Genomic DNA, 22007 nt, shown 5'->3' with positions numbered 1-22007 from the left:
TAAGTAGGAAAGAATAAGTATAAATGAAAAAGAATACGAATAGGTTAGAAAGGATAAGAAAAAAAAGATAAGTATGGGTAAAATAGGATAAGTATAGTTAGGAAATGATATGCATAGGTAAAAATAGATAAGTATGTTTAACATTCAATAAAAATAATTAAAAAAAGGATAAGCATAGGTAACTAAGGATAATTATAAGTAAGTAATAGTAGGAAAAAGTTCCTTAACTCACCACGCACATGGGAACAACTCCACCTATCCTGTTGTGGATGGTGCTTGGCTTCACATGCAATTTGAGAAAAAAAAACAGCAGGTAAATCCACTTGTATAAAATAAAATATCTTCTTTGAGTTTCATTAAAAACTTGATCAGACTGCTGAAGCTCTCATCTGTTATGTGTTTTTGGCACAAATGTCGCCCTTAGTCACAGAGATCACATGGGAGCAAACTATACAGAACAAGCTATTTAAAATCAAAACAGCCAATCACATACCTTGCATATAATTAGAATGCAAATTTTTGAACCTGGAAGTTGCATAAATTATTGATTATAAATTATACCTTGGACAAAAAAAAAAGAAAGTTCATACCATTGGGTTGCTTTGTGTTCAACAGTAAAATTTAGTACATTTCTCTTAGCAAAAGTTTTTTCTGCCAATTGCCTCCCTGATCTGGACATGTAACTCTCTCCTCTTTCAATTCCGTAGCATACAAAATTACATAGATTATTTTTATGTATTTTGACAAAGTGTTTAGCTGCTCCTGAATATGTGCCAAGACCCTTATTTACATTGTAGATGTGTTCAGATATGTGCTTTTTACATTTTCTTGTTGTACATTCAATGTAATTTACATTGCATATGGTACACACTATGCAGTATGTTATATGATGTGTGTTACAATTCATAAAAGAAATTACTTTGCACTCGATTGTTTTGTGGTAACATTATTGTTTTTGTTTTCCCCACATTTAAAAAACATTTCTGTCACAGCCATGTCGTTGTAGTGTTTTTTTTTGTTCTGTGTTTAACTGGGTGACATGTTTCTCAAAGATAGTCCACTTTTTGCTTCCATTCTATATCCATTTTTAAAAATTTAGTTTAGTGTGTCGTCTTGATATAATATTGGTAGATATTTATTCATTATTTGTTTAATTTGGTTACATTGTGTACTGTATGGAGTACTAAAGGTAAGAAGATTATTTTTAAAACTGATTTTTGGCTTATTGTGTAATACTTCTATCTGCACTTTTGTTAATACTTTGCCATATGATCTCAATATATTATTTGGATGGTATCCTCTTTTTTAATTGATCATTAATGTTGTTGCACTCCTCTTTAAATATGCATTGGTCAGAACATATTCTTTTGGCCCTCAAAAATTCACCATAAGGAATTGCTCTTAAAGTGTGAACAGGGTGACAGCTGTTGGCTTATAATATTGTGTTACCACTCACAGGTTTGCGATATGTGGAGGTATGCACTTTATTTCATCTAGATTCACCTACCAGATTAATATCCAAAAATTGAGCTGTATTATTTGGCTTAGAAAAAGTGAATTTTAGGTTGCATTCATTATGGCTTAAATATTTTAAAAAATCTGATATGGCTGCCGTGCTGCCGCTCCAAATGATTAGGATGTCGTCCACATAGCGGCCATACCAGATCAAATTTTCACAGAAAGGATTGTGCTCTGAATATATAAAGGTTTCCTCCCTGCAGGCTACATATATGATCCCTAATGAGGGGAGAAAAGCGCGACCCCATTGGAGAACCTTCTGTTTGTATGAAGGATTCTTTGTTGAAGGAAAATGAAGGAAAAAAAAATTGTACTTTAGCAAATAATCAATGGCTATAATTCTAAGTTGTTTGAGTTCATTTTTGTACAGGCTATAGTTATTTAGTTTATAGTTATTTAGATGGTATTCTATAGCTGTAATTGATACATGATGGAGGATGCAAGAGTATACATTGGTGATGTCGCATGTTATAAATTTATAGTTATCATCCCAGGTCATTGTATTCATAATATTCGATACAGATGTATCTTTAAAAAATCCTGGAGTTCTTTTTGTTAGTGGCCGCAGATATTCATTTATTTATGAACTGCGGCTTTCACTCAAGGACCCAATTCCTGATATTATCGGTCAGAGTGGAGTGAGGGGGTGGGACACTCTTTGTGTGTTTTCAGAAGGCCATAGAATAAAATAAAACTCTGGTATCAAAAATTCCTTACATTTTTTTCTATTACTCCTGTATTTTTGCCTTCACATATCAAAGAGATTAGCTTTGTTGTCCAAAATCTCATACACCTGCTCAGAATACATTAATTTATCCATCACTACAACACATCCTCTTTTATCTGATTTTTTGATGAATAGTTTGTATTACTTTGGAGAAGTTTAATAGCTTCAATTTGATTATTTGAAAGATTTTTACTTTAAAATAAAAATCTTTCAAATAATCAAATTAAAGTTATGAAACTTCTCCCAGATAATACAAAATTAATCATCAAAAACTCAGACAAAACAGGATGTTTTGTAGTGATGGCTAAAGGAATTTATTCTGAGCAGGTGTACGAGATTTTGGAGAACAATTTTACATATAGACGTTTAAGTGATAACTGATATGTGTAAACAATAACTAATCTCTCTGATATGTGAAGGAGAAAATATGGGAGTAAAAAAAAAATTTAAGGAATTTTTGAAACCAGAGTTTTATGTTATGCCAATATTCCATGGGCTTCTGAAAGCACACAAAGAGAGTCCCACTCCTTCCCCCCACTCTGGCCGATATCACGAATCGGGTCCTTGAAAGAAAGCCTCAGATCATAGATAAATGAATATCTGTGGCCACTAACAAAAAGAACTCCAGGATTTTTGAAAGATACAACATCTGTTTGTACATTATGAATACAATGACCTGGGATGATAATTATAAATTTATAACATGCGACATTGCTAATTTATACTCTTGCATCCTCCATCATCTATCAATTAAAGCTATAGAATACCATCTAAATAACTATAGCCTGTACAAAAATGAACTCAAACAATTTAGAATTATACAAGTACAATTTTTTTTCCTTTAACAAAGAATCCTTCATACAAACAGAAGGCGTTCCAATGGGGTCACGTTTCTCCCCCTCTTTAGGGGTCATATATGTAGCCTGGTGGGGGGGAAGCATTTATATATTCAGAACACAATCCTTTCTGTGAAAATTTGGTCTGTTATGGCCGCTATGTGCACAACATCCTAATCAGTTGGAGCTGCTGCATGGCGGCCATATGAGATTTTTTTAAAATATTTAAACCATAATGAATACAACCTAAAATTAACTTTTTCTAAACCAAATAATAAGGCTCAATTTTTTAGATATTAATTTAGTAGGTGACTTTTGATCACTTAAAGTGCATACTTCCACATATCGCAAACCTGTGAGTGGTAACACAATATTATAAGCCAACAGCTGTCACCCTGTTCACACTTTAAGAGCAATTCCTTATGGTGAATTTTTGCAAGCTAAAAGAATATGTTCTGACCAATGCATGTTTTAAGAAGAGTGCAATAACATTAATAATAGATTATTAAAAAGAGGATACCATCCAAATAATATATTGAGATCATATGGCAAAGTATTAACAAAACCGCAGATAGAATTATTATCCAATAAACCAAAAAACAAAGTCAGTTTTAAAAATAATCTTCTTACCTTTAGTACTCCATACAGTACACATTTCAACCAAATTAAACAAATAATGAATAAATATCTACCAATATTATATCAAGACGACACTAAACAAAATTTTAGAAAAATGGATATAGAATGGTAGCAAAAAGTGGATTATCATTGGGAAACATGTCACCAAGTTTATAACAGCATTAAAACGACATAAATGTCACAGAAAGATTTTTTTTAAATGTGGGGAAAACAAATGTAATATATGCCAATACACAGAAAAACAAAAAACAATAATATTACCACAAAACAAAGAGATAAAATCCTTTCTTTCATGAATTGTAACACACATCATATAATATACTGCATAGTGTGTACCATATGCAAAGTAAATTACATTGAATGTACAACAAGAAGATGTAAAAAGCGCATATAGGAACACATCTACAATATAAATAAGGGTCATGGCACATATTCAGGAGCAGCTAAGCACTTTCTCAAAATACATAAAATAATCTACGTAATTTTGTATGCTACGGAATTGAAAGAGTTACATGTCCAGAGTGGGGAGGAAAATGGTGGAAAAAACTTTGCTAAGAGAAATATACTGGATTTTACCGATGAACACAAAGCAACCCAATGGTATGAACTATTGTAATGACACACTATATTTCTATTGAAATTTCTCTCTTTTCTTTTGTCAAAGGCATAATTTAAAATCAATGATTTAACCAACTTCCAGATTCAAAAATTTGCATGCTAATTATATGCAAGGTGTGTGATTGGCTGTTTGATTTTAAATAGTTTGCTCTGTGTACACAGGTGATCTCTATGACTAAGGGCGACATTTGTGCCAGAAACGCATTAGAGAAGAGAGCTTGAATAGTCTGAACAAATTTATAATGGAACCCAAATAAAGAAGTTATTTTATTTTATACAAGTGGATCTACCGGTTGCTTTTTTCCCTACAGGTAACTAAAGATAATAATATGTAAGAAAGAATAAGCATGTTTAAAATTTAATAAGAAAAAAAGATAAAGATAGGAAAAAAAATAAGTATAGTTAGGAAAAAATAAATGTAGGTAATAAAGGATAAGTTTAGGTGATAAAAGATAAGTATAGGTGGAAAAGGATAAGAATAGATAAGAAATGATAAGTATATATAAAATTCAATAAGAAAAAAAGATAAGTATATTTAACATTCAGTAAAAATAATAAAAAAGGATAAGCCGAGGTAAATAATGATAATTATAGGTATGAAATATAAGTATAGGTAAGTAAGGATGAGTATATTTAATATTCACTAGTCTTGATATAAAGATAAGATAGAAATATATGCAGTAGATATGTATAAAATATTCCATGTATATGGTAGAGGTGTGACAGGGCCCATCCAAAGCTGACACTGCATTGAACCAGGGATTAGCCGATTGCCAGTACTTGGGGTCAGGAAGGAATTTTTCCCCACACGTGGGGTTGTTTTGCCTTCCTCTGGTTCACATCCTTTTTATGCAGTAAATCCTATAAATGGTGCTGGATGGTTAAATTAAACTAAGTTTGATAATAGATAAGAATAAAAATGAATAAACTCTATTCTTTGTATTTGTGTATTTTTTATATGCTGTTCATTCTGCTGAGACTATTATTTAAATTTTTGACTGCAGCAGTAAATGTTACAAATGGCAAGGAATTAACCCCTTCCTGACATGCGCCGTACATGTACTGCTCTGTGGGAGTTGCGTTCCCGCAAAGAGCAGTACATGTACGAAGCGGTGATCGGGCGGGCTCACGCTGAGCGCCGCTGCGATCACATGATGTTGTGTGAGAGCTGACACCCCGCAGCAGCGCCCACAATCGGTGCTAGCACCGATCGCGGGTTTTTAACCCCTCTGATGCCGCTGTCAGTAGTGACAGCGATATCGTGGGGCATCACAGAGGGAGTCGGCTCCCTCTGTGATCCCATCAACACAACGCGATGCGATCGCATTGTGTTGATGGTCTCCATGGTGACCCCTGGACCCAAGATGGCCGTGGGGTCCTTCAGGAAGGTGGCCTGTCAGCGCCTGCTCAGAGAGCAGGAGCTGAGGCGCCTCCTTCCTGCCTGTCAAACGCTGCTCTGATGCTCTGCAGTGCAGATGCATTGCAGAGCATCAGATCAGCCATTTGAAAGTTTGAAGATGATGTCCCTCCCTTGGACAAGGTAAAAAAGTAATAAAACATTTAATAAAAATTATAAAAATATTTTTTTTAAAAATCACAAAATAAAGAATATAGATGAATCTAATAAATGTATTTATCAGTGTAAAAAAAAGAAAACAATAAAAGTACACACATTTGGTATCACCACTTCCGTAACAGCCCGACCTTTAAAACTGTCCCACTAGTTAAACCCCTTCAGTGAACACCGTAAAAAAGAAGAAGTAAAAGACAAGGCAAAAAAAACTATGCTTTATCATCATACCGCTAAACAAAAAGTGGAATAAAATGTGATCAAAAAGACGCTTGTAAATAAATATGGTTCCACTGAAAACGTCATCTTGTCCCATAAAAAACAAGCCGCCACACAGCTCAGTCAGCAGAAAATAAAAAAGTTACAGCTCTCAGAATAAAGCGATGCCAAAATAATTATTTTTTCTATAAAATAGTTTTTATTGTGTAAAAGCGCCAAAACATAAAAAAAATGTAAGTATGGTACCGCTGTAATTGCACCGACCCAAAGAATAAATCTGCCTTATCAATTTTACCACAAACAGAACGGCATAAAAAAAATCCCCAAAAAACAATTCCTGAATTGCTGGATTTTGTTCATTCTGCCACACAAAAAGCGGAATAGAAAGCTATAAAAAATGGTCACATGCCCAAAAATGGTACCAATAAATACGTCAACTTGTCCCGCAAAAAACAACCCCTTACATGATTCTTCACATGCTGTTGATTGGTTCTTTGTGCCTCCCAAAGATGCAGTAAGACTCGTCTCACATTTATCTGGCACTCTACGCTGTGCGCTTACACAGGGGGTTTCCATGTAAATCTCTGAAATATGTGATTCAGACGGGACCCCCGGTGGAAGATTCCCTGTAATGAGGCAGATGGAGGCACTGTGGACGCCATCTGGCCTATGATCCCACGGTGTCTGTCTTTCTATTAGGCGTGCATAAAAGTGCCCTCGACCACAGTTCTGTGCACTTGTGAAAAGAAGGACGACGCTGAACAGAGGCCAGACGGAGTCCAGATTAACTGCTGCCTCATCATAGTGAATGGATCCCTTGGGGATTTCATCTAAATCACATCACTCGGAGATTTAGATGGAAACCCCGATATAAGTGCTCAGCGTAGAGTGCAGGAAAAACGTGATCCAAAATGTTATGTAAAATGTTCCCAATAAAAGCTTCAACTCCATTAACAAAAAAAGCCACTCAGGTCCGTCATCTGTTAACAATAATATAGGGGCTTCCATATTACTGGTAGCACAAAGGCTCTGGAAAAACTAAATGACTCCTCGCCCTCCAAAAGAAACCCAGCAAAATCTGCGCTCCCTAATCCAAATGTCCCCCTCCATTCTGTGCTCCACTGTGTGTCTAAACCGCAGTTAACGTTCACATGTTTGGCATTCCTGTAGCAATGAGAGCCTGCCTAATTTATGGGTGCATGTCTCCAGGAGAACAAGCTGGGCATAATGTACTGGTCACTACAACGTACTGGTCACTACAGCGTACTGGTCACTACAGCGGCAGTTTGCAATCTTCACTTAGCAACATCCACTGCTGCTTGTTTCTGGAAAACACCCATGGAGTCAAAATTGTCACTACACCTGTAGATAAATTCACAAAGGGTTATAATTTCCAAAATGGGGTCACTTGAGGGGGATTCTGCTCTTCTAGCAGGTAGGGTCTCTGTATATGGAGTCCGCAAACTATTCTAGGAAAATCTGCGCTCCAGGAGGCAAAAAGCGCTCCGTCCCTCCCGAGTCTCGCCGTGTGGATAAGCAGTACTGTACAGCCACATATGGGGTATTTCTACATTCAGCAGAAATTGTGGGACAAATTTTGGTGCCATTTTTACCCATTTGCCAGTGTGAAAATGTAAAATCTGGGGCTAAAACAAAATTTCCCTGGTAAAAATGTAATTATTTTTTCTTCACTGCCCAATGGTATAAAATTATGTGACACACCTGTGGTGTCAATATGATCACTGCACCCCTAGATGAATTCATTGAGAGGTGTAGTTTGTAAAATGAAGTCACTTATGGGGGGATTCAGCTGATCTGGCACCTCAGGGGCTCTACCAATGTGACATGGCACCCTCAAACCAGTCCAACAAAATCTGAACTCTAATATGGTGCTTCTTCCGTTCTGAGCTTTGCACTATGCCTCAAAAATAGTTTTTGATCTCATACGGGGTAATGCAAAATTTTGTGATAAGAAACATTCTTGCAGGAAATTTTTATTTTTATTTTCAAGGCTCAATGTTGTAAACTTCTGCGAAGCACTTAGGGGTTCAAGGTACTCACCACACATCTAGATAAGTTCCCTGAGGGGTCTAGTTCCCAAAATGGGGTCACTTGTGGGTGGGTTTCCACTGTTTAAGCTCATCAGGGACTCCCCAAACGCAATATGGCGTCCACTAATTATTTCAGCAAATTTTACATTTAAAAAGTCAAATGGCGCTCCTTTAGTTCTAAGCCTTTTTGTGCGCCCAAAGAGTAGTCTTCCTCCACATATTGGATATCTACGTACTCAGGAGAAATTGAACAACAAATTGTATGGTGCAATTTTTCCTGTTACCTTAGTGAAAATGCAAAATTTGGGGCTGAAAAAAACATTTTTGTGGAAAAATTTGATTTCTTTAATTTCACAGCTCAACATTATAAACTTCTGTAAAGCACCTGGGGGTTCAAAGTGCTCACCACTCATCTAGATAAGTTCCCTGCCACCAAATTTTACATTCAAAAAGTCAAATGGCACTCATTCCCTTCCAAACCTGCCGTACGCCCAAACAGTGGTTTCCCCCCACATATTGGGCATTGAGGTGCTCAAGAGAAACTGCAGAACAAATGTTGGGGTCCATTTTCTCCTGTTACTCTTGTGAAAGTAAAAATAAATGGATCTAAAGTAACATTTTTGTAAAAAAAAGTTAAATGTTTATTTTTTCCTTCCACATTCCAAAAATTCCTGTGAAGTACGAGAAGGGTTAATAAACTTCTTGAAGGTAGTTTTGAGCCCCTCGAGGGCTGCAGTTTTAGAATGGTGTCACTTTTGGGTATTTTCTGTCATATAGACCACTCAAAGTCACTTCAAATGTGATGTGGTCCCTAAAAAAATGGTTTTGTAAATTTTGTTCGAAAAATGAGAAATCGCTGGTCAATTTTTAACCCTTAGAACTTCCTAGCGAAAAATAATTTTGGTTCCAAAATTGTGCTGATGTAAAGTAGACATGTGGGAAATAGTATTTATTAACTATTTTGTGTGACATGTCTCTCTGATTTAAGGGCATAAAGATTAAAATTTTCGCAAATTTCTGATTTTTTTCAGAAATAAACGTAAGTCATATCCAATAAATTTGATGACTATCAAGAAGTACAATATGTCATGAAAAAATAATCTCAGAATCACCGGGATCCGTTGAAGCGTTCCAGAGTAATTACCTCATAAAGTGACAATGGTCAGAATTCAAAATATTGGCCTGGTCAGGAAGGTGAAAACTGGCTTAGGCTATGTGCCCACGATGCAGAAATGAAGCAGAAAATTTCTGCATCTCCCTGGCAGAAAAAACGCATGCAGATTGTGCATGCATTTTTCCTGCAGAATACATGCGGAATACATGCGGATTCACATACTTACCTCCGATGCCGCCGCGTGTGCTGTCGCGCTCCTTCCTGGTTCCTTCCTGGCTTGCCGGCATCTCGCGAGACAGGCTGTGGTCACATGACCGTGACGTCATCTCAGGTCCTGGAAGATAAGCGCTGCAGGGGCCGCTGGACAGGTGAATATAAACTTTATTTTTTATTTTATTCTTTTTTTTACAGGTACAATGGTACCCAGGTCTGGATGAGAGTCTTCTCTCCTCCAGAACTGGGTACCATCCGCACATTGAAACGCATATTATCCGCTTGTACAAATGTACAGACACGGATTATATGCGTCTCAATCAAAGTCAATGGCGGCAATTACACTGTGCTTCCGCAAAATTAATGAACATGCTGCGGATTTATGAGCGCTGCAGAAACGCTGCGGAAAAATCCTCAGCATGTGCATTGACATTGCGGAATGCCATTGGGGACCATGGGGTGCGGATTACCATGCGTTTTTGATGCGTTTCAGCTGCGGAAATTCCGCAGTGGAAACGCATGAAAAACGCATCGTGTACACGCAGCCTTAGGGATGAAAGGGTTAAGAGTTAAAGAAGTTGTCCACCAGTGTAGATAATGCCCCAATGTATTTAAATGGTGTAAATAAGTTATTTTGTAAATACCTTGTGTAGTGCTTCTTGCCTGTGACGGCCCTATCGCTAACCGCTCACAGGCATTGCATGACCCTCGGCTGCAGCCGAATCTGGCGTCCGCTGATGTCACGCCAAGTCAGGCGTGACTTAGTGACGCGTTTCCCACTGATTGAACAACTTATTTGCAGCATGGTTTGTACTAGTGGACAACCGCTTTATTAGCATTTTTTTTTGTGGGGAGTTGAGTCACTGATCTTGCTGCCGATTATTTCCCATCATAACAGTGATGTTATGTCCATCTGTCATATGGCTTTCCCAGACTAATGTCACTACCCCAATATGCACCAGATCAGCAATCACATGCTGTACATGGGATAGGGCTAACATCATCAGCTACTGCTTTGTAACCCAAGTGTAGTCTCCTCCACTTAAGTCCCTGCATATCACAAATAATGTAAAGGAGGTCAAAAGTCACCACGGTGGCTAAATGGTTAGCACTGCAGCCTTGCATCTCTGGGGTCCTGAGTTCAAATCCCTCCAAGAACAACATATGCAAGGAGTTTGTATGTTCTCCCCGTGTTTGCATGGGTTTCCTCCGGGTACTCCGGTTTCCTCCAGCACTCCAAAAAAACATATTGATAGGGAATTTAGATTGTGACAGTGCCGGGGACAGTGCCAATATGTCTGTAAAGCGCTGTGGAATTAATGGTGCTTGTGAGGAGCTGCCCACTTACTAAAGACTATGATACTTTTCCAGCAACGGACCACCATTTTTGTCAATATTATTTTTGTGTTTTATTAGTGATTTACTTGTTATGTTTATATAGTTCTGCTAACTTGTCAGTATGTGCACTAGATTCACTTGTAAAATGTCCAGCATTCCACTAATCTGTATCTCAGGACATCTTTATCTCAGGAGTCCATTGTTTCAACAGCCAATGGTCTCATTAGGTGAGTTTGAATTGAGACACAGTGGAGCCGTCATCACAGGGGGTCTTACATGCAGTCTCAAATGAAGGCTTCTAGAATATTCTTCATTGTTTTTGGCTTACAGTGAATGCTTGAGGGGGAGGGTGATCACTTCTGTGCTGGGAGGGTGCTGACCCCAGGGATGTAGAGGAGAGACATGTTTTATTGGAGGAGTTGATGGAAGGGCACTGGAGGGATAGGACCTATGGCTGTGGACGTGGAGCTGATGGATGGATGGCTGATGGAGTGTTGGAGATCAGTTATCAACTGGACTGGATAAACGTACTACAGTTGTGGATATGTCGTTGGATATAAACTTTACTGTAGGACTGTTGCTACTGGATATCTGTGCTTCCATTGTTTTATCCGTCATCTGGAGGATCGTGGACTGTGGCAACAGACTATACTGGCTGGAGATACAAAATCTGTGGGCCAACCAAAAGTTGGGAGACACTGAGTATGGCCTGATACAAAGCAAGTGGAACTACTGATCCCAGGTTGAGAACTTAAGGACTGAGAGAACTGTATTTTGGCCATTTACTTGGAATTGCTGCATTACCATGGATGTGATTAATAAAATATTGTTGCATCGTTAATCTGCCTAGGTGATTACTTACAACCCATAACCTCAGATCTTTACAAGCGGTGGCAGCGGTGGGATCACCTATCTCTGGAGAGCATACCAGGGAAAGTTACTGAGCGGTGACTTGGCAGAAGAGATGACGGAGGATGGACCGACTGAGTTGCGGAGGATGCTGGACGCGCTAGGAGAGCGGGCCACGGAGATGGAGCGGGCGGCAGTGTTAAACAAATTTCTGGGTGTGCATGTAGCGATACCCCCACCCGCCCCAGTGCAGAGGACAATGGATAACAGGAGAGAGGGGCCTACATCTTTAAGGTATCGGGATATACCACAGTTCAATGAGGACACCTCGGATATTGATGAACACCTCCAGTTATTTGAGAACCTCTGCCTGCTGCATGAGGTGTCAGTCAGTGACTGGCCCAGATATTTGAGTGTTGGCCTGACTGGAAAAGCAAGAGAAGCTTTTAATAACTTGTCTTCGGTGGATCAGAGATATTACTCTACCATTCGCAGTGCATTGCTAGAGAGGTATGCCGTCACGCCGGAAACCTACCAGAGGAAGTTTCGGGAGACTGACAAGCCCGCTGCACACACACTTCGGGAGTTTGCCAACACACTACGTACGGCATGCACTCGGTGGATAGAAGGACTGAGGGCTCAGGAAGCAGAACATGTAATGGATATAATCATGCTGGAACAATTTTTGTCAAAGCTCCCAGGTAATTTGAAAGAATGGGTGGCAGATAGAAAACCACTCAGCCTGGATGAGGCTGCAAGATTGGCTGATGATTGGTCTGCTAATCGACCAGGGCAACGTGGAAGTACAGCCTCAGTGAGTCAGGAACAGGATGTTACAAGGTGGCCATCGAGACCCATGGATCGGCCAGATGAGGAACGGCAGGGAGTTCAGACTTTACAAAGAGGGGGAGGGTGCCCAAGCCCCCAAGTACGGCCCGTGTTGGGGCGAGGAAGGCTTAACTGCCATAACTGTGGACGCATGGGACACTTTGTCAGGGAATGCTGGGAACGTTCTAGCCCACATCACAACCTAAGACGAGGATTGGTGTGCCACTGGGCCAATGTTGTAACCCAAAGCCAAAGACCGGTTCTCACTGCATCAGCTGAGAGGGAGCGGCACTATCTGCAGACTAACCCCCCACCTGTGGTGAGTAATACAAAAAATGCAAAGACTGCGTCAATGAAGGAATGTAATCTGGGGGAGGTAAATTACATCAGGGAGGAGGCCCAGGGACTTCAGGACACTGGATCTACCCTCACCCTAGCCAGCCCAGATACTGTCCCCCCAGAGCGCACTTTACCAGGCCGCCAAGTGACCATCCCCCTAACTGGGTGTCAGCACTCGGGGTTGGTCGCAATGGATACAAGTTTGGTTCTCATTGGGCATGTGTGGAGTTTCCCAGGACAAACTGGGGATCCGGGGGAGGATATGGAGGACCCCGTGGAAGGGACAGATCCCTGATCCAGCAAACTAAATACAGAGTGCTTGTCTCAGGGCTTCCCCCATTGGGAAGTTGGCAGGGTCTGAAAAACCATATGAGAGAAGCTGGAGATGTCTATTACAGTGACATATACCAGGGTGGAATGGGGACTGTGGAGTATATTCGCAAGGACGACATGGAATATGCTTTGAGGAAACTGGATGATACAAAGTTTCATTCTCATAAAGGCGAGACCTCTTACATTCGTGTCCGTGCTGAAAAAGTGGGGGAGGTATGTGAGGAGCTGCCCACTTACTAAAGTCTATGATACTTTTCCAGCAACGGACCACCATTTTTGTCAATATTATTTTTGTGTTTTATTAGTGATTTACTTGTTATGTTTATATAGTTCTGCTAACTTGTCAGTATGTGCACTAGATTCACTTGTAAAATGTCCAGCATTCCACTAATCTCTATCTCAGGACATCTTTATCTCAGGAGTCCATTGTTTCAACAGCCAATGGTCTCATTAGGTGAGTTTGGATTGGGACACAGTGGAGCCGTCATCACAGGGGGTCTTACATGCAGTCTCAAATGAAGGCTTCTAGAATATTCTTCATTGTTTTTGGCAAACAGTGAATGCTTGAGGGGGAGGGTGATCACTTCTGTGCTGGGAGGGGGCTGACCCTAGGGATGTAGAGGAGAGACATGTTTTAGTGGAGGAGTTGATGGAAGGGCACTGGAGGGATAGGACCTATGGCTGTGGACGTGGAGCTGATGGATGGAAGGCTGATGGAGTGTTGGAGATCAGTTATCAACTGGGTTTGATAAACGTACTACAGTTGTGGATATGTCGTTGGATATAAACTTTAGTCTAGGACTGTTGCTACTGGATATCTGTGCTTCCATTGTTTTATCCGTCATCTGGAGGATCGTGGACTGTGGCAACAGACTATACTGGCTGGAGATACAAAATCTGTGGGCCAACCAAAAGTTGGGAGACAGTGAGTATGACCTGATACAAAGCAAGTGGAACTACTGATCCCAGGTTGAGAACTTAAGGACTGAGAGAACTGTATTTTGGCCACTTACTTGGAATTGCTGCATTACCATGGATGTGATTAATAAAATATTGTTGCATCGTTAATCTGCCTAGGTGATTACTTACAACCCACAACCTCAGATCTTTACAGCACTATATACCGTATGTGAGTAAAATAAAATAAATAAAAAAAAATATTTCATAGTCACTGTACTTACCCTCTCAGCCATTAATTTGGGGGTTTGTTGTTTTTGTTATGCAATAAAAAAAAAAATAGAGAGAAAAGAGGATTTATAAGCTGGGTCGCTGTGTTTAAGCGGTGCGGGGTCCTTGGAGTTGGTGTTAAGAAGAATTGGTTGGGGGGAATCAGTTGGAGGCTTCCCCTCAGAATGGAATTAATAATGGAGGATCTGGCACTTAATGGGGCTCTGGACTGGGGTGGACCCTGGGAGCCGGTGGTTGGCATTAATTTACCATTGACCATGGCGTGGTGCCCTTGAGCTTGGGTTTTACGGCTGAGGGTAAAGCAAGTTCTAATTTAAATAATTTTGGAAAAAGGTGTGTCAGATCTTTTTGGTAGCTCCAAGGACCTCCCTCTGTTTTTTTCTGGAAAAGGTAAAATGGTTATTGTTTGTATTATTTGTTAATTAAACGGCCGCTGTGGTCAATTTTATCAAGAGAAATATGTCTCCGGTGTATGTTTTTTATAATAAAGAGGCGAAAGAAGAATTGGAGCATAGTAAGCCCCACCATGTCAAGGATCGTACAGCCTTTCTTAAAGGGTTTTTCAAAGTCTAAGATAATTTATTCAAATTGTATCTTGAGATTTGGTGACAGATCCACTTTAGCTACTTTTATTTAATCCTTTTCTAAATATATTTATGTATAATCTTATGTCAACACTTTTAAATAAAAAGTTATAAAAGCAACTACTAAAAAACCCCATAAAACAAAATATTGTAGAAACACTCTTTGTGGAAGCCAAAACAGGAGAACCAGAAAGGCTTTACTTTTGTTATATAGTTACATAGTTTATAAGGCCGAAAAAAGACAAGCGCCCATCCAGTTCAGCCTATTTCTTGTGCGCTGCAGCTATTCTGCAGCGTTGATCCAGGGGAAGGCAAAAAAACCCCATGCGGTATAGGCCAATTTACATCATTGAGGAAAAATTCACTTCCCGACTCCAATCTGGCAGTCAGATTAAATCCCTGGATTAATTAACTATCACTAAGCATAAAATGTAATTTTATTGTTCTCAAGAAAGGCGTCCAGGCCTCTCTTGAACTCATTAAGTGAGTTGTACATCACCACTTCCTCTCCCAGAGTTCCAGAGTCTCACGGCTCTGACCGTAAAGAATCCCCTTCTATGCTGGTGCAGGAACCTCCTTTCCTCCAGACGCATAGTGTGCCCCCTCGTCTTTGTCACCATCCTTGGTATAAACAGGTCATGGGAGAGATCTCTGTACTGCCCCCTGATGTATTTATACATGTTTATGAGGTCTCCCCTAAGCCTTCTCTTTTCCAATGTAAATAGGCCTAATTTTGACAACCTCTCTGGGTATTCTAGTCCCTCCATTCCCTTTATTACCTTAGTCGCCCTCCTTTGTACCCTCTCTAGCTCCAGTATGTCTTTCCTGAGCACCGGAGCCCAGAACTGTGCCCAATATTCTAAGTGCGGCCTTACCAGTGCTTTATACAGAGGAAGAACAATGTTCTCATCATATGCCCCTATTCCTCTTCTGATGCATGCCATGACTCTATTTGCCTTCGCAGCTGCTGCCTGACACTGGGCACTCAAATTTAATTTGCTGTTAACCAAGACGCCCAGGTCCTTCTCCATGTCAGATTTCCCCAACGGTTTCCCATTTAATATGTATGGGTGACTGCTGTTTTTCTTTCCCATGTGCATGACCTTACATTTATCGGCATTGAACCCCATTTGCCATTTTTTGGCCCAACTCCCCAATTTATCTAAATCCTCCTGTAGCTATGCCCTATCCTCATCTGTATTAACTACTTTACAAAGTTTAGTATCATCTGCAAATATTGCTATTTTACTATGCAACCCTTCCACTAGATCATTAATAAATATATTAAATAATTTAGGGCCCAAGACAGACCCTTGAGGCACCCCGCTAGTAACCCTGACACACCCTGAGCTTACTCCATTGATAACCACCCTCTGCTTTCTATCACTCAGCCAGCTATTTACCCACTTGCACACATTATCCCCCAGACCAAGCATTCTCATTTTATATACCAACCTTTTGTGTGGCACGGTATCAAACGCTTTGGAGAAGTCAAGGTATACAACATCCACTGACTCTCCCCGGTCCAGCTGTGAGCTCACCTCCTCGTAGAAGGCAATCAGGTTTGTTTGGCAGGAGCGATCCCTCATGAATCCATGTTGATATGGAGTTAGACAGTTATTATCATTAAGATATTCTACAATAGCATCTCTAAGAAATCCTTCAAACAATTTACCCACAATAGACGTTAAGCTTACTGGTCTATAGTTCCCAGGGTCACTTTTAGACCCCTTTTTGAATATTGGTACCACATTTGCTTGGCGCCAGTCTAGAGGGACAGCCCCTGTCCATAAAGAGTGCTTGAATATAAGATACAGCGGCCTGTCTATCACATTACTTAATTCTTTTAGTACCCGGGGGTGTATGTTATCTGGGCCTGATGACTTGTCTATTTTGATATTATTTAGGCGTTTCTGAACTTCCTCCTGGGTTAGGTGGGTGATATTTAGTGGAGGGTTTACTTTATCACTCTGCATTTCCTCCGATAAATTGTTTTCTTTTGTGAAAACAGTGGAGAAGAAGCTATAGAGTTGGTTTCCTTTACCCTAATCGCCCTCTATGATTTTACCCAGGTTATTTTTCAATGGGCCAACTCCATCAGTTTTAATCCTTTTACTGTTTATATAGTTAAAGAACAGTTTGGGATTCGTTTTACTTTCCTTGGCAATTAGTCTCTCTGTCTCCTCTTTTGCTATTCTTATTTGTTTCTTACAGATTTTGTTTTTTTCCCTATAAGATATTAGCGCTTCCTCGCTGCCTTCTTGTTTAAGTTTACCGAAAGCCCTTTTTTTGTTTTTCATTGCCCTTTTGACTTCCTTATTTAGCCACATTGGCTTCCTCCTATTCCTAGCCCTTTTATTCCCATAAGGTATGTACCTTCTACAGTGACTATGTAGGACTGTTTTGAAAATTTCCCATTTTCTATCCGTGCTCCTATTACTGAAGATACTATCCCAGTCTATAAGGTGAAGGGCATCTCTTAGCTGATCAAACTTTGCCTTCCTGAACTTCAGTGTTTTTGTGACTCCCTTGCTGGGCACCCTACTGAAGCACATGTGGAATTGTATAATGTTGTGGTCACTATTTCCCAGGTGCCCCCCGACCTGCACCTCAGTTATTCTGTCTGGCCTGTTAGTTAATATTAAGTCTAAAAGGGCCGTCCCTCTAGTTGGTTCCTGCACAAGTTGTGACAAATTGTCTTTGATAATTGACAGAAACCTGTTTCCTTTCTGATATCTACAGCTTTCGGTTTCCCAGTCTATATCGGGGTAGTTGAAGTCCCCCATAATAATCACCTCGTTATTTTTTGCTACTTCGTCTATTTGTCTCATTAATAGACTTTCCGTGGCTTCTGCTATATTTGGTGGTTTATAACAGACTCCTATGATAATTTTATTATTGTTTTTTGCCCCATGTATCTCCACCCATAAGGACTCGACCTCCTCATTTCCCTCCCATACATCTTCCCGTACTGTAGGCTTTAGACACGTCTTTACATATAGACAGACTCCACCCCCTTTCCGATTTCTTCGATCCCTTCTAAACAGACTGTAACCCTGTAAGTTAACTGCCCAGTCATAGCTTTCATCTAACCATGTCCCGGTTATTCCCACTATGTCATAGTTACCTGTAGATATTTCTGCTTCCAGTTCATCCATCTTGTTTGCCAGGCTTCTGGCATTTGCTAGCACGCAGTTTACACAATTTTGTTTTGTTCCAATCTTCTCCCTGTGGATTGTATTAGAAATTTTCTTACATACCTTCCAAGTATCTTGTCTTGGACCTTCTTTGTCGCACTTCATATCTTTCATTAGTATGTTCTCTGGTTTCATGTTCGTGTCCGGCGTTTTTCTTCCCATCCCCTCTTCTTCTAGTTTAACGCCCTCCTGATGAATGTTGCGAGTCTCCTGGCGAATGTGTGTTTCCCGGGTTTGTTGAGGTGCAGTCCGTCTCTGGCAAGGAGTCCGTCATAGAGGTAATTCACTGCGTGGTCCAGGAATCCAAATCCTTGTTGTCTGCACCATAGTCTCAGCCAGTTGTTCACATCAAGGATCCTGTCCACCTCCTGACGCCATGCCCGTCTACTGGAAGGATAGAAGAAAAAACTACCTGCGCATCCAGTTCTTTTACTTTCTTCCCTAATGCTTCAAAGTCCTTGCAGATTGTCGGTAGGTCCTTCCTTGCCGTGTCATTGGTGCCAACATGTATCAGAAGAAATGGGTGGACATCCTTGGAACTGATGAGCTTCGGTATCCTATCGGTAACATCCTTGATCTTCGCACCTGGGAGGCAGCAGCATACTTCTCTTGCAGTTATGTCCGGTCTGCAGATAGCTGCTTCTGTTCCTCTCAGTAGTGAGTCTCTCACCACCACCACTCTTCTTCCCTTCGTGGCTGTCCTTTTTCTTGTCGCTTCTGGGTGTTTCTGGGTGCTCTTTTCTTTTTTGCTTGCTGGTAGTGCCTCATCCTTAGGTGTGCCATCTTCGTCCTCCACAAGTCCTTGGAATCTGTTTCTCAGTTATGTGGTTGGTGGTGTCTCCATGGCCTTCTTGCTTCTTTTGGTCACTTGCCTCCACTTGTCTGCCTCTGGAGGTTCTCTGACGCTTCCTTCACTTTCCGTGACGAGTAGTGACGCTTCTGTTCTGTCCAGGAAGTCTTCATTTTCCTTGATGAGTTTTAATGTCGCAATTCTTTCTTCCAGTCCCCGCACCTTTTCTTCTAAAAGAGCCAGTAGTCTACACTTCTCGCAGGTGAAGTTGGTTTCATCTTCTCGTCGATCTGTGAACATGTAGCACATGTTGCAGCTCACCATGTAGGTTGTCACATCAGCCATGCTGCTCCTTGTCCCTGCTGACTTGATGTCTGTCTTCTTCCTTGCGAAGCTTTCCAAGCAGCTGGTCCCGGCTGTACCCAACGATCTTCTAGCTGAGGGAGACTCTTCGCTTTTCCCAGAAGGCAGCTGGAATATGCAAATTGTCCTCTTCAAGCTTCAATCCCTGTTGACCATTATGTATCCTGCCCCCTGGATAATATCCCATCTACTGTGAGATGGAGAAATAAAACAAGGACTTACCTTACTATTGTTCGCTATGGACATGCACGAATATGGAAAAAGTTGTGGAATTATGTAAATCACAGGATGGATAGCAGCAAAATTTCAAAACATCTTGATTTATAAAGTATGAGCGCCAAGCGCAGAAATCCCTTCACTTACACACCTTGGTTGCTGCCAGTCAGGTTATTAATGATTGTCTGAGGAGCTTTCTGCCACAATGAATGCATTTGGACAAATCATCAACATCCGTTGCTGGCAGCTCCCTGTGCAATTGCCAACCAATGACTTTCCAGATGTGCTTGATGGGAGACAAGTCCGAAGATGCTGCAGACTATGTTAGGACATTTAGGCAACACAGGTTTATCACAGTAGCAAGGTAAATATGCAGCCTGATGTTGTTTTGCTGAAAAATGGGTCCTGAGACACTTTGGAGAAATAATCTTACCACTGGATCCACGACCACATCAATGTAATGCTGATCAGTTAGTGTACCTAGAATTAAGGCTAGAGGGGTGCAGTTACCATACATTATGCCCTCACAACATAACTCAAGGAGTATAATCAGTGTGACTTTCCGTTGTGAAGGCCTCTTCATTGACCTCACACCACCATTCTCGTAGTTAATGATGTGATGAAACCTGCCTTTTTCTTAAATGCAGTGATAACCAGAGATTACCCGAAAGACCATGTGGGCAACGTCATGAAGCGGCATTGTCTCTGTATGGGTACGTGCACACTATCAGTGTTAGCTGCGGATTGGACGCAGCGCACTTGCTCTGCGTGCAATCGGCAGCAGCCAGATGTTGCGGCATAGTGGATGGTATTTGTACAAATCCCATGTCCACTATGCGTCTCCTTACACCCGTGGAAACTGACATGGGGCGCGTCTTTCCAGAGCGCAACATGTCAATTTCTCCTGCGGGTCCGCATGCGGGTTTTCCTTTTACCTCTATGAGGAAAGTCCGCATGTGGAAAAAAAAATGGTTTAGCTCATTAGCATACTGAGCGGAAGCGGCTGACGGCTTCCCCGCAGAGTCGGGCCGGTAGGCGGTGAGACATCGTGTGCACATACCCTATGGTGGATTTTTAAAAATAAAAAAAATCTAGGATACTAAAGGGAAGAGCAGGAATAACATAAAGTAAACACTGGCCAGTTTTGACCTCGTGACTAGTGATGAGCGAGCATGCTCGCTACTGTTCGGTGCTCGCCCGAGCATCTCACTGCTCGAGATACTCGGCGCGCGCCGAGTATTTCCGGGGTTGCTCGGTGGGAAGTCGGGTCCCCTCCCTGCATATTTGGCGCTCTTTAGAACGGCAATCAACATGCAGGGATTGCCTGCCACTCATTGTAATGCCGCAGCCATGGCGGTTGTGGCATTACAGTGATTGGATGGCCGCACAGCATCATCAGTTCTATATCAGACCTGGCGCCAATGTGCTCGTCACAGTCCCTCCGGAATCAGGCAGAGTACGGAGAGGTGCTGCTGCGTCAGGGAGAGATTTGGTTGTGTATTAGGTAGTGTAGGGAGAAAAACCGTACATTACACGTATCCATCTTAAAAAACAGTCCTTTTGAGGACTAATCCAGCTGCAGAGATATCAGGCAGGCAGTGTATATAGGCAGGAAGGCAGGTTATATAGCAGACTGCAGTGCATATAGCACAAGAGGCTCCATTCCAATTCTGCCTTCTGCTGCTGTTAGATATTTCTATACAAAGGCCCAGGTCTCAGGGGCCAGGAATACTTTTTTTCGGATCTTAATCCTTATTATTTGCTTAAAAAGCAGAACACCGTTTTTCTGCGCCATTTTCTTGTTGACACTGCAGAATACAGCCAGGTCCTTTCCATATTACAGCGCTAGAAATCCAGCTATTTAAAACTTTGTTTTCTCCGTCATACGGATCACATACATTTTCAGAAAATAGTGCCATTTTTGGCCTCCATTCCAATTTTTTTTCATTGTGTCAGCGAAGTTTTTGACACCGGTTTGCTGTTCAAACTAGTTACCTACAGGCCAGGTATCTAAAACTCTGTTTTCTCTGTCACACGGATCACATATATACGTTGTCAGAAAATACTGCCATTTCTGGCTTCCATTAAAAATTTCCTTCAGTGTGTGAGTGAAGCAATTCACACCAGTTTGCTGTTCAAACTACTTACCTACAGGCCAGGTATTTAAAACTCTGTTTTCTCCATCACACGGATCACATATAAGTTCGCTCCAAACTCAGTCATTTGTAGTGAGCGTGGAAGATACTGTCCTCCATTTAAAATGGGCAAGGCACGTGGCAAGGGACGGGGAACTGAACAAGGCTGTGGGCAAGCTGAAATTGTGCCACAACAAACACCCACATCTTCTCACCCGACCTTCCCGTCCCAATTCCTAGGGGACCGCAACACACCACTATTGACCCCAGAGCAGTGTCAAAAGGCTGTTGGTTGGATAGCGGATAATTCTTTCAGTCACTTAGCCACCACCACAACCACCC

Source organism: Phyllobates terribilis, unplaced genomic scaffold (genome assembly GCF_046119375.1).
Source record: "Phyllobates terribilis strain yellow unplaced genomic scaffold, ASM4611937v1 Scaffold_5__5_contigs__length_657084704, whole genome shotgun sequence".
Classification (NCBI taxonomy): Eukaryota; Metazoa; Chordata; class Amphibia; order Anura; family Dendrobatidae; genus Phyllobates; species Phyllobates terribilis.
This window is presented reverse-complemented; position numbering follows the sequence as displayed.